At 37.3% G+C, this 9,593-nt stretch overlaps 1 protein-coding gene across 1 annotated transcript in view; it reads right to left on the bottom strand.

The window, feature by feature from the left end:
- Positions 1-8,295, bottom strand: part of map1aa (microtubule-associated protein 1Aa) — a 31,467-nt gene extending 23,172 nt beyond the window's left edge. Inside the window, exon 1 of the mRNA XM_067607905.1 lies at positions 8,222-8,295. The gene's annotated coding sequence lies outside the window, so the exon portion shown is untranslated. The remainder of the gene's footprint in view (positions 1-8,221) is intronic.
- Between the last annotated feature and the right edge of the window lie 1,298 nt (positions 8,296-9,593).

Genomic DNA, 9,593 nt, shown 5'->3' on the forward strand with positions numbered 1-9,593 from the left:
TTACTAGAGTAATTACTAGAGCTGCAACGATTAGGCTAGTCGATCAAACATTTTTTAAGATAAAATGCTAACATTCTCTGTTTCCAGCTTCTCAAATGTGAATAGTTTCTGGCATCTTAAATCCTCTGTGATGCTAAACTGAATATCTTTGGTTTTTCGGACTGTTTGTCGGGAACAAAATGAGACATTTTAGGTTGCATCTTGGGAAACAGTGAGCGACATTTTATACCAGATACCTTTTTCTGCTCTGCCATCGCTACTCTTGTTTCTTTAGATAGTTATTACATCCTGTTTCACATCAACAAATACAGTATTATTTAGTTACTAATACATCACAATTTAATTCCCATACATGATGAACATTGTTGTTAATTTGCAATACCACACACACTTTATCTTTATGTATATTGTTTGTCTTTTATATAATCTGTAGATTGTTTATATATTGTGTATTGTCTGTTAATAATATGTATATTGTCTGTATTGCTTGAGAGACTCTAACGTACCAAATTCCTTGTGTGTGTTAACATATTTGGCCAATGAATCTGATATTTTATATCTTATTTCTTCTTTTGGTTGGAAGGTTATATTTTTTAAGCAGCATTTTTTATGTAACTAGTTACTATTTTGTACAGGAAGTAAAGGACGATGTCAGTTTGGAAAATAACCAACAAAAATCCAACAATGATAACAGAATGGTTACGTCATCCCTGTGTAACTGAGGCAGAGGTGATGTTTCTTCTTTAGTGTGATTGATAAGTACTTTAGTAAATCACTGTTCCGCCCTGATTGATCAGTTAACTCCTCTTCCATCAGACTGTACAGAACATATAAACCAGTGTCGCACACAGACCCAACACTGTAACTGCATGATATTAAACATAAAAGTGAATCATGACTTCGAGCAACAGGGACATACAGAGAGATAAAAATGTACATTTCCTCGGAGGAACATAACGGTGACATGCAGGTGATTTGTACCTGCTGCTTTCGCTGTCGGAGGTTTTAACAGTGACGCAGTGTTCAGGTGAACCTTCAGGGAAATAATCAAAGGGCTGAATTAAAGCCTGTAGAGCAGCAGGAGTCTTCATGACATTAAGTGCTGCCTGACATAAATGTTCTTTATTACAGGAAGTCATTTTTATATTTATAAAGATACTGTATATAACCAAAGAAGTATAATGAATTGTTCATTAAACTTATGTATTTCAAAATCTTTCATGTTAGGCTGAATAAGCTGGTGTTCAGACCCAAAACAGTACTATGTGTTTAAAAAGTAGCTGCATTAGCTTGTTGCTTCTGTTGAAACAATGAAATATGATCCAGGAATTTCAGTTTTAGTACTTTGTACATTTAATTTATATAACTCACATGAGTTTGAAGTCTTATAAGACAGTTTATCATAACATGAGACAGGATTTCTGTCTCTAGAAGAGTCTGTCCTCCCATAAAAACAACAGAATATGTCAAGTCATTGGCCCAAAACAACTTGTACTGATGTCCAAGTGACAGATACCATCTATCAGCTGTTTAATTACGACCGGAGCAAAGAAGGAAATCAGATGATGTCAATTTATAGCCACAAATTATGTGAAGAGGTCACCGGACTTTGCCACAGGAGACTGTTGTTCATTTCCTGTTTCCAACCCTGAGTTAAGACCATGACTATGATTGTCCCCTAACCTGAACCTCACGGTTATTATTATTGTAGCCATGACGATGAGGGCCGCCTACCTTTAAGGAAGTAATCATTTTAACCCACACCATGGTTCTCTAACCTTAACAAACTGATCATTTTAACCCGAACTATGATCTCTCCCAAAACCTAACCAAGTGGTTATGGTGCCTAAACATAACCAGACATAAACCACAGAGTTGTCACATCATAAAACATCATTATTTTTTAACAGTGAACAGTTTTGGAAAACAGACAAATGATGTTGTCCTGCCAATTACAGCCGAGAGGGGCTCCAGATTAGAAAATGTGTCGTTCTGGATTATGTGGACAAAAGACATGTTTGGTTATTTAATTTGGAGGATTTGTTGCTCTTGTTAGACAGACTGGTTGTCTATCTCAACGATCATGAGGTTAAGATGAATTGCCAGAAGGACTTTGGATTGTGTTGCAGCAAAAGTCAGTTTGAACACGTTTGCAGGAGAAACCTGCATTTTTCATCAGAGTCGTCTGCATCTCCATCGTCTCACTGACATGAATTAGGAGGCTGTGTTGTTTGATTAGTTCTAGTGTTGGTCTGAACGTGACCCCCTTCAGGAAAGACTTCAAACTGGACTCGGTCCTGACTCAGACTAATCCTTTTCCTCACAATGTTAGCTGTCCGTTAGAGAATTTAGCTTGAAAAAGTTCTGAAAACAGTTTAAAGGCGACAATTTCTCATACCTACACATCAAAATATGTCCTGTCGATGCATTTTGGATGAATTCAGCAACTGTTTTTTAATGGTTTTGGTTGGTTTTATTTTAAACTGGTGTATAATAAAACTCCAGTTTCATGCAGCAGCCACTGAGCTTCATGTTTGCTGTAGTTTTTCATGACATTTGACACAAAAAACTGAAAATAGTTTGTCAGGATCAAACATTGAAACATAAAAACCTTCCGATTAAAGTGTGAATTGGATCAAAAGTTAATGTTTCTTTAATGAGTAACGCTGAGTTTATCTTTAAAAGTAATATTTCAATACTTGTAGAATCACTTATTTGTCCATTTTAATTAAATTCAACTCTTAATAAGTATCTATATTAACTTATTATTACAAAAACCTTTGTCTTCTCTTAAGCCGTAGACGATGTTAAGTATATAAACGTGTGACGTCATTAATTAGTCTGAATGCTTTGGGAACTTGACAGCAAACAGGCTTAATTAAATGAGCACTCGGGGTGGAGAGGTGCACTCGGGACAATTTGAAGGTGATCCATCAATCGGTGGTCTGTGTGAGATGGGAACATGCAAAGCTCCGGTGTGAACAGATACAGATCAGAGTGTAATTGCATCTCACAGCATGAGCGAGCACAAAACTGAGCTGGACTCTCCGAGAGCTGCTTTCACCCCCGATTATAGACTCGCAACACTGAACACGAGACTGGAAGACGGAATTTCAATAAATGCGTTTCCTTCCACCTGTTTTAAATGCTCATTTTCAATTTAGCCATGAAAAAGTGGAAGTATGTCCCAAAAAAATTGGTGGATTGATAAAGTGCAATAGAAACAGATTTAGTGAATAAATAAACATCAGATCTGTGTGGAGCGACGAGGAGACTGTAACGTTCCTCAAATTCATACATAAAGCTAACAGAAATGTCATAATTCCATCACGTTTTCCATGATTTTCCATCATTTGAGCTTTGACTGTCACGCTTTTAATATTGTTGTGTCTTCTTCTTCTGCAATGATTTAATGGCACCAACTGGAGAAGTAGCGCCACCTACTGTTTATCTTGATGAACTCCTAATATTTACATGCATTAATTACCATTTTCTTTTGGAGATTTTCTGGCAATTTGGATAAAAATTTGTGCTACATTTGGATGGAAACATGGCCAGTAAATGACACCAATCAACCTAACCTGCATGTATCTGGACTGTGGGAGGAAACCCAGTCGGCCTGTAGATTCAAACCAGTGCAAACCTCTACACCGCTGTGCTGCTTACTTCATTTTATGATATCTGAAAATGTCACACAACAGAGCTATATGACGAGTATATTTCATTTCTTCCATTTACCACCTGCTGCAAAAAAAAGGTCTTGCCTCACGTAACCAGGAAACAGAGCTTGTTAGCAGCAACAGAAACCAATTTGCACTGTAGAACCTTCTCCTGTAGAGATAAACAGCCTGTGGATTTATATAACAGTAACATGTTTAAAATAGTCCTCCGTTTCATCCCAACGACCTATTACTCACCACACCATGTGTTGTACATACTGTATTTACTTACAGTGCTATAAGAGCATCTTAAAGAATAAGACTGGTGATGGTTTGTGTTTTTCTTATTGTCAACTAATTCAATGAAAAGACCCAAAACCAACAATGTGTCGATACTTTCTGACTGGCTCTCAGCCTAAAGCCCATCGGTTCCACTGAAGAGATAAATCTTTAAAAATGGGTCACAAATATATAGTTCCTCAAGACTCATCAAAGAGCTGGACACTGTAGTTTTTAGTTATTCAATAGTGCATTTATTGGGGACTATTTTCAGCTGCGGATTAATACACATTTGGTGCATTTTTTGCTGTTAATCAATTTTCTTGCGATTAATCATTTCATTACTACTTTATAGTACCAGCTTTCCCTCAGCTGGTCTCATCTACCTATAATATTGTTAAAGGATAAGACTGTTGATGTTTTTATATTTTACTTATTATCAATAAATCTCATGTTTGAAGCCAAACAAAGTATTTTGTGTGTATCAAAGCCTGATATATCTCATTCCTCTGTGCTGTAGACCTCCATCGTTGTCCAAAAAGCTATTAAAAACACATCAATGAGTCACACCGCCACACAGGGAGACATGTTCCTTCATCCCTGAAGATTATGGTCACATTAGTTTGGTTAGAAATGGCTCCAAAGACTAATAACAGTGATCAGATTTTCAGTCTCCAGAGAGTAGTTCTGTGTAAAGCAGATGCCGCTGCACATGTGTGGGAACACGGCTCTGTTTACAGAGTTTCACTTGCTTGTTGTGCTACATATCACAACCTCTTGACTTTGTACTGAAGTTCTTTAACCCTCCTGTTGTCCACAGATGCTATAAATTTTAATAAAACACCTAAAATTCAATGAAAGTAGTGTTCATTACTTTTACTTGCAAAGTGTGTGGTATGGAACCATCCATGTGATTTTCAGGCAATTAGATGAAAGAAATCCATATTTCTGATATAAAAACATTTGAAAATGGGTCAAATTTGACCCGAGGACAACAGGAGGGTTAAAAAATCTAAAAAGTGTTCATGTACAAATGTGTCCAAGAACATGTTCTTTCCTTTGTGGTGAAGGAACAAGTCGCCCATTGCAACAGTGTGGCTCATTGATGAGCTTTTGATATTATTTGGACAACAACGGAGGTTTACAGCACAGAGGAATAAGCTTTGGATACACACACAATACTTTTTAGTAGATCATTGTTAGTTTGGCTCTGCACATGAGATTTATTGTAAGAAAAATATAGAAAAATGCAGCCTTATCCTTTAATAATTTCCTGCATTTCCCATAATTCCTCTGATCTTAGAGAACAGACCTTGTGCTGTCGGTTACATGAAGGCAGCAGCAGTTAGTACAAGTGAGAAAGCAGGTTTTTGTACTCCTCTTCCTCAAAGCACTTGTCTTTTGAGGCGATACTGCGGGTGTAGAAATCAATCTCTGTGCTTCTAGTTCGATGGATTTCTGCGGTATAGTTGTTGGATATAAAGGCAGCTCTGGAAGGACGTCCTTGCTTTTTGATTATCAAACGCCGAAGGTACACGGCGAGCACAAAGCCGAGTATTTCAGGGTGGATTTTTTTGCTTTAAGAATTAGAAAGCCTGTGCTGATTTCGAGTATCAGCACACACAACTGTCTCTGTTGCAGGGAAGCCAGTGTTACCACGCTCCACCCTGCCTGATCCCGCTGAGCTAAGCACTCTGCCTCACCCGCCCTGAGGCATTGTGGGAGTTCACCGAGCGCACTATGTGGGGGTTACTGAGGAGGAGCAGGTGGATGGGTTTGTCTATGGGAGATTCTGATAATAGAAAGAAAACAATCTGATCTCATTCGGTCGACGTCCTGAAACGAGTTCCGTCACAGAATCTGGAAACATTATTACAAGATGGCCGACGACCTGAGCTGCTCCGCTCTGTCCTCTTGCCCCGACCTGCACGTCCAAACCCTTCAGTCTGTGTGAAAGATGAAGCCTGTTCAAGGACGTTTCAATGACAGCCTCCAGTTAGGGGCAGTAATAATAAACCGCCTGCTTAGAGCTGCAACGATTAGTCGATTAATTGATCGGTCGCTTGAAAGAAAATGAATCGGCAACCGTTTAGATAATCAAATAATCAATCAAGTCACTTTTAAAACAACAGTTCTAAACGTTTGATGGATCAAGTGTCCTTAAATGTGAGTATTTGCTCATTTATATTATAGTTAATTCATATTTTTGGGACTGAATGTCAGACAAATGTTTTCATCGACATTTTTCAGTTTTATAGACCAAACGATTAATCAATTAATTGAGAAAATAACCTACAGCTTAATCAATTATGTCAACAATCATTAGTTGCAGCTCTGCACTAGTTAACTGGGTTATTTAGTTACAACAGTAGAGTTACAACTAACTATTATTGATGTTCTGTCCATTAGTCGATTAATATTTTCAGTCTTGTGAAAATTATTTCTCAGACCCTGATCTGATAAAACTGAAACGATGAATCAATTAGTTGATTGACAGAAAATTAATCAGCTACAAGTAATTTTTCAAGTAAAAATGACAAAAATTCTCCTGTTGTCTTATATGATAGTTAAATAAATATCGTTGGGTTAGGGACTGTTGGTCAGACAAAAACAAACAATCTGAAGATGTCACCTCCGGTTTCTGAAATATTTTAATATTTTTCACTGTTTTCTGACATTTTATAGATAAAAATCATCAGAATAAGCAGGTTAAATGAAATAATTGTTGTCCAAAACCCGATGATATTGAATTACAAATGATATAAAACAGGAAAAAGCTAGTTTGAAAAACGGTTTGATAAATAAATGTAACAATAAGTCAATTATCAAAACTGTCGTCCCTTATTTGAATCGAGCGACTAATCAATTAATCGACTAATTCTTTCAGCACTGAACATCAGATAAATATAACATTTCCATCATGTCAATAAAACTCAAAATTTTTATTTTTTTTCGCCTGATTTGAAGACAGCTGTCAGTCAAGTTTCTATTTTTAGACGTTTTTTTTTTTGTCTAGTCAGTTGCATAAGTTTGGGGTTATTTGGGGAGTGCAATCTAATCCACATCCCTGAACAGTTTACACACGAGTGAATCCGCTGCTGTAGACCAGAAACTCAGCTTCACTGTCACTGAGTCTCAGCTGTTGCCTTCAGGTCAGAAGATGCACTGTGTTGTGTTGTGTTGTGTTGTGTTGTGTTGTGTTGTGTTGTGTGTTTTTTTTCACCACCTTATAAATCAGGTCACCTAAATTTACTGAAGTGAATTGAGAGCAGCTCGTGCCCTGACAAATGAACATTAACTGCGGGTTAAAATGTGAACATGAGTCAGACGGGCTGTTTACACTGGTAGCTGATAAGAAGAGAGGCTTCAGGCCTTCACACCACAACTGCATCATCATCCTCTGCTATAATATAAAATATAATTAACCTTTAGCAGTAGGAAGCTGTAGCTACAGTAAAGGACAACGAGGTCATGTCTTAAGTCTTGTTTTTAAGTATTTTGCATGTTTTAACAACCTAAAAGGAGGAGAAATATTCAACAAATGCACATAAATTATACATGATGAGTTTATTTTAAGGCAGATCTTCTATTTTTAGGGGTTTTATTCATAGATTTGACTGTTTTTAAGCCACAAATACATACAAAATAAAGAGATTCCACTCTAATTACATTCCTAGCGTTTGAAACCATTGTGTAGGGTGATGACATGTGCAGAAAATACACATTTAAATGTAATTTTTACGTGTTTGTGCTGAGGGGGAGTTAGGACTGATGACCTCAGTAGGATAGCTCTGATACAGGAAAGTACATAATCATCTAAAATGCGTCATAAATACATGTTTCCTATCTGAAAATTGTTGTAATAAACGAGACATAACAGGCTTCTCATATGAAAGTAACAGCATATGTAAACAAGTGCAGCATCCAGTGAAAAGATTTAGCCATAATTTTACTCACATCATATGTAGTCCACGGCCTCAGAAAAAAAGTCTACAACGAATATGGTTTTTGAATCCTCACATTTACTGTCAATACAGATTCATAGAGGCAGATTCCTCCAGTGATTTCGACCATCTGCCTGCAGTGAGACGCTCCAGATTAACGATGTATAAAAAAAAAAAACAAGCAGCGGAGCCGGATCACACCACCAGTCCAGCAGTCATCCTCCGAGTCACTCTCCGCCTGCCTTTTTTTTTTAACGCGTCTTTAACCAGAAAAAGAAGCAGGTTTTCCGCCGTTTTGTGAAGCTGTTTTAACGGAGAATAAACGGAGAGTTGTCTTACCGTCCGTCAGAGGTGCGGATGGAGCTGAGGGAGGGGCGGTGCTGATGCTGCTGCTGCTGCTGCTGCTCCTGCTGCTGCTGTGGGGCTGCGGATGAGGATGAAGATGAAGGAAGGATCGGCCTTACAGCTCAACACCTACACTCATCTGGTGGCTCATGATGCATTCAGGAACCCGTCGGACAATCCGCTGTCCGAGATTGCAAAAGTCGTAAATGAACGAATCTCAGTAGCGATTAATCGATTTGTCGGCTTTAAAATGTCAGAAAGTACCGAGATACAACCTCAAATGTCTTGTTTAGTCCATTACCCAGTTTACCCACAGGAAATGTTGACATTTAAGAAGCTGGAGCAACAGAATGTATCACTTTTTCTTAAAAAAAATGACTAAAACGATGAATCAATTATCACAACTTGTGTCAGTCGACTAATCATTTAATTTATTAATGGCTGCAGCTCTTATTGAAATAATGATTAGGCTATATTATGATATACAGCTAGAAATAGAAAGAACTGGGCATGAAATATAACCTATTTATCAATCTCAGATCTCAAATTTTGACTAGAAAGTAAAAAGAAAGTCTTTAAATTTGTCTTTTAATTAGCTGCATTGTTCATGTTTTTGTTATTAAGTCTTCAGTTAGGACACAGTTTGTTTTAATTGTATTTTCCAACGTGAAAGTCTAACTAATGTTTCAAAGACTCTGAACTGTTTATTTTTTACTATTTTGCTGGTCTAAAGGTAATCCGATCTATATATTGAGTCTAAAAATAGCCTAAGTAATAAAACTATGTAAGTTTTTAATTGTAAAAGGAATTCCTGTCATGGTTGCTAATTCATCTTCGTCTCCTTGAAACTTTCTTGGATAGTTTTGATTTAAAACAGTCTGAGATAAGTAGACATATACCAGGTCTCAGAGGTGAATGACGGGCTATAAATGTAGTTTACTGAGACAAAAACAGCAAGATATTCTTATTTAGAGGGAAGCGAGTGGATTGTTCTGGGAAGGGACTTTTCAAACAGCTGTGACTCAAACAGCTGCTGCTAAGTGGGACAGAAACAAACTAAAATAGACTCTAAGCTCTGCCAAGCCGGACCGTCTATAAACCATGAATCACAACATTTGACTCACAGAGAGACGCTATTGCTAATGCAGAGAGGTGGATGTCAGAGTTTCAGTTAAAATGTCTAGACAAAAGTTTTTCTATCGCTTTTGTCCCTTAAATAACATCTCTACCTTTTTTGGATCACACATTAAATTAGTTTCTTTTGATACGGAAATAGCTTGCAAAGGTTGGTAGAGAAATATGCACAAAGTTAAACATGATAAGACTGTCAGTTATTGGAAATCTTCACCCTCCAGGTCTCCTGCTG

The sequence above is a fragment of the Thunnus thynnus genome, chromosome 1, assembly GCF_963924715.1.
Source record: "Thunnus thynnus chromosome 1, fThuThy2.1, whole genome shotgun sequence".
NCBI lineage: Eukaryota > Metazoa > Chordata > Actinopteri > Scombriformes > Scombridae > Thunnus > Thunnus thynnus.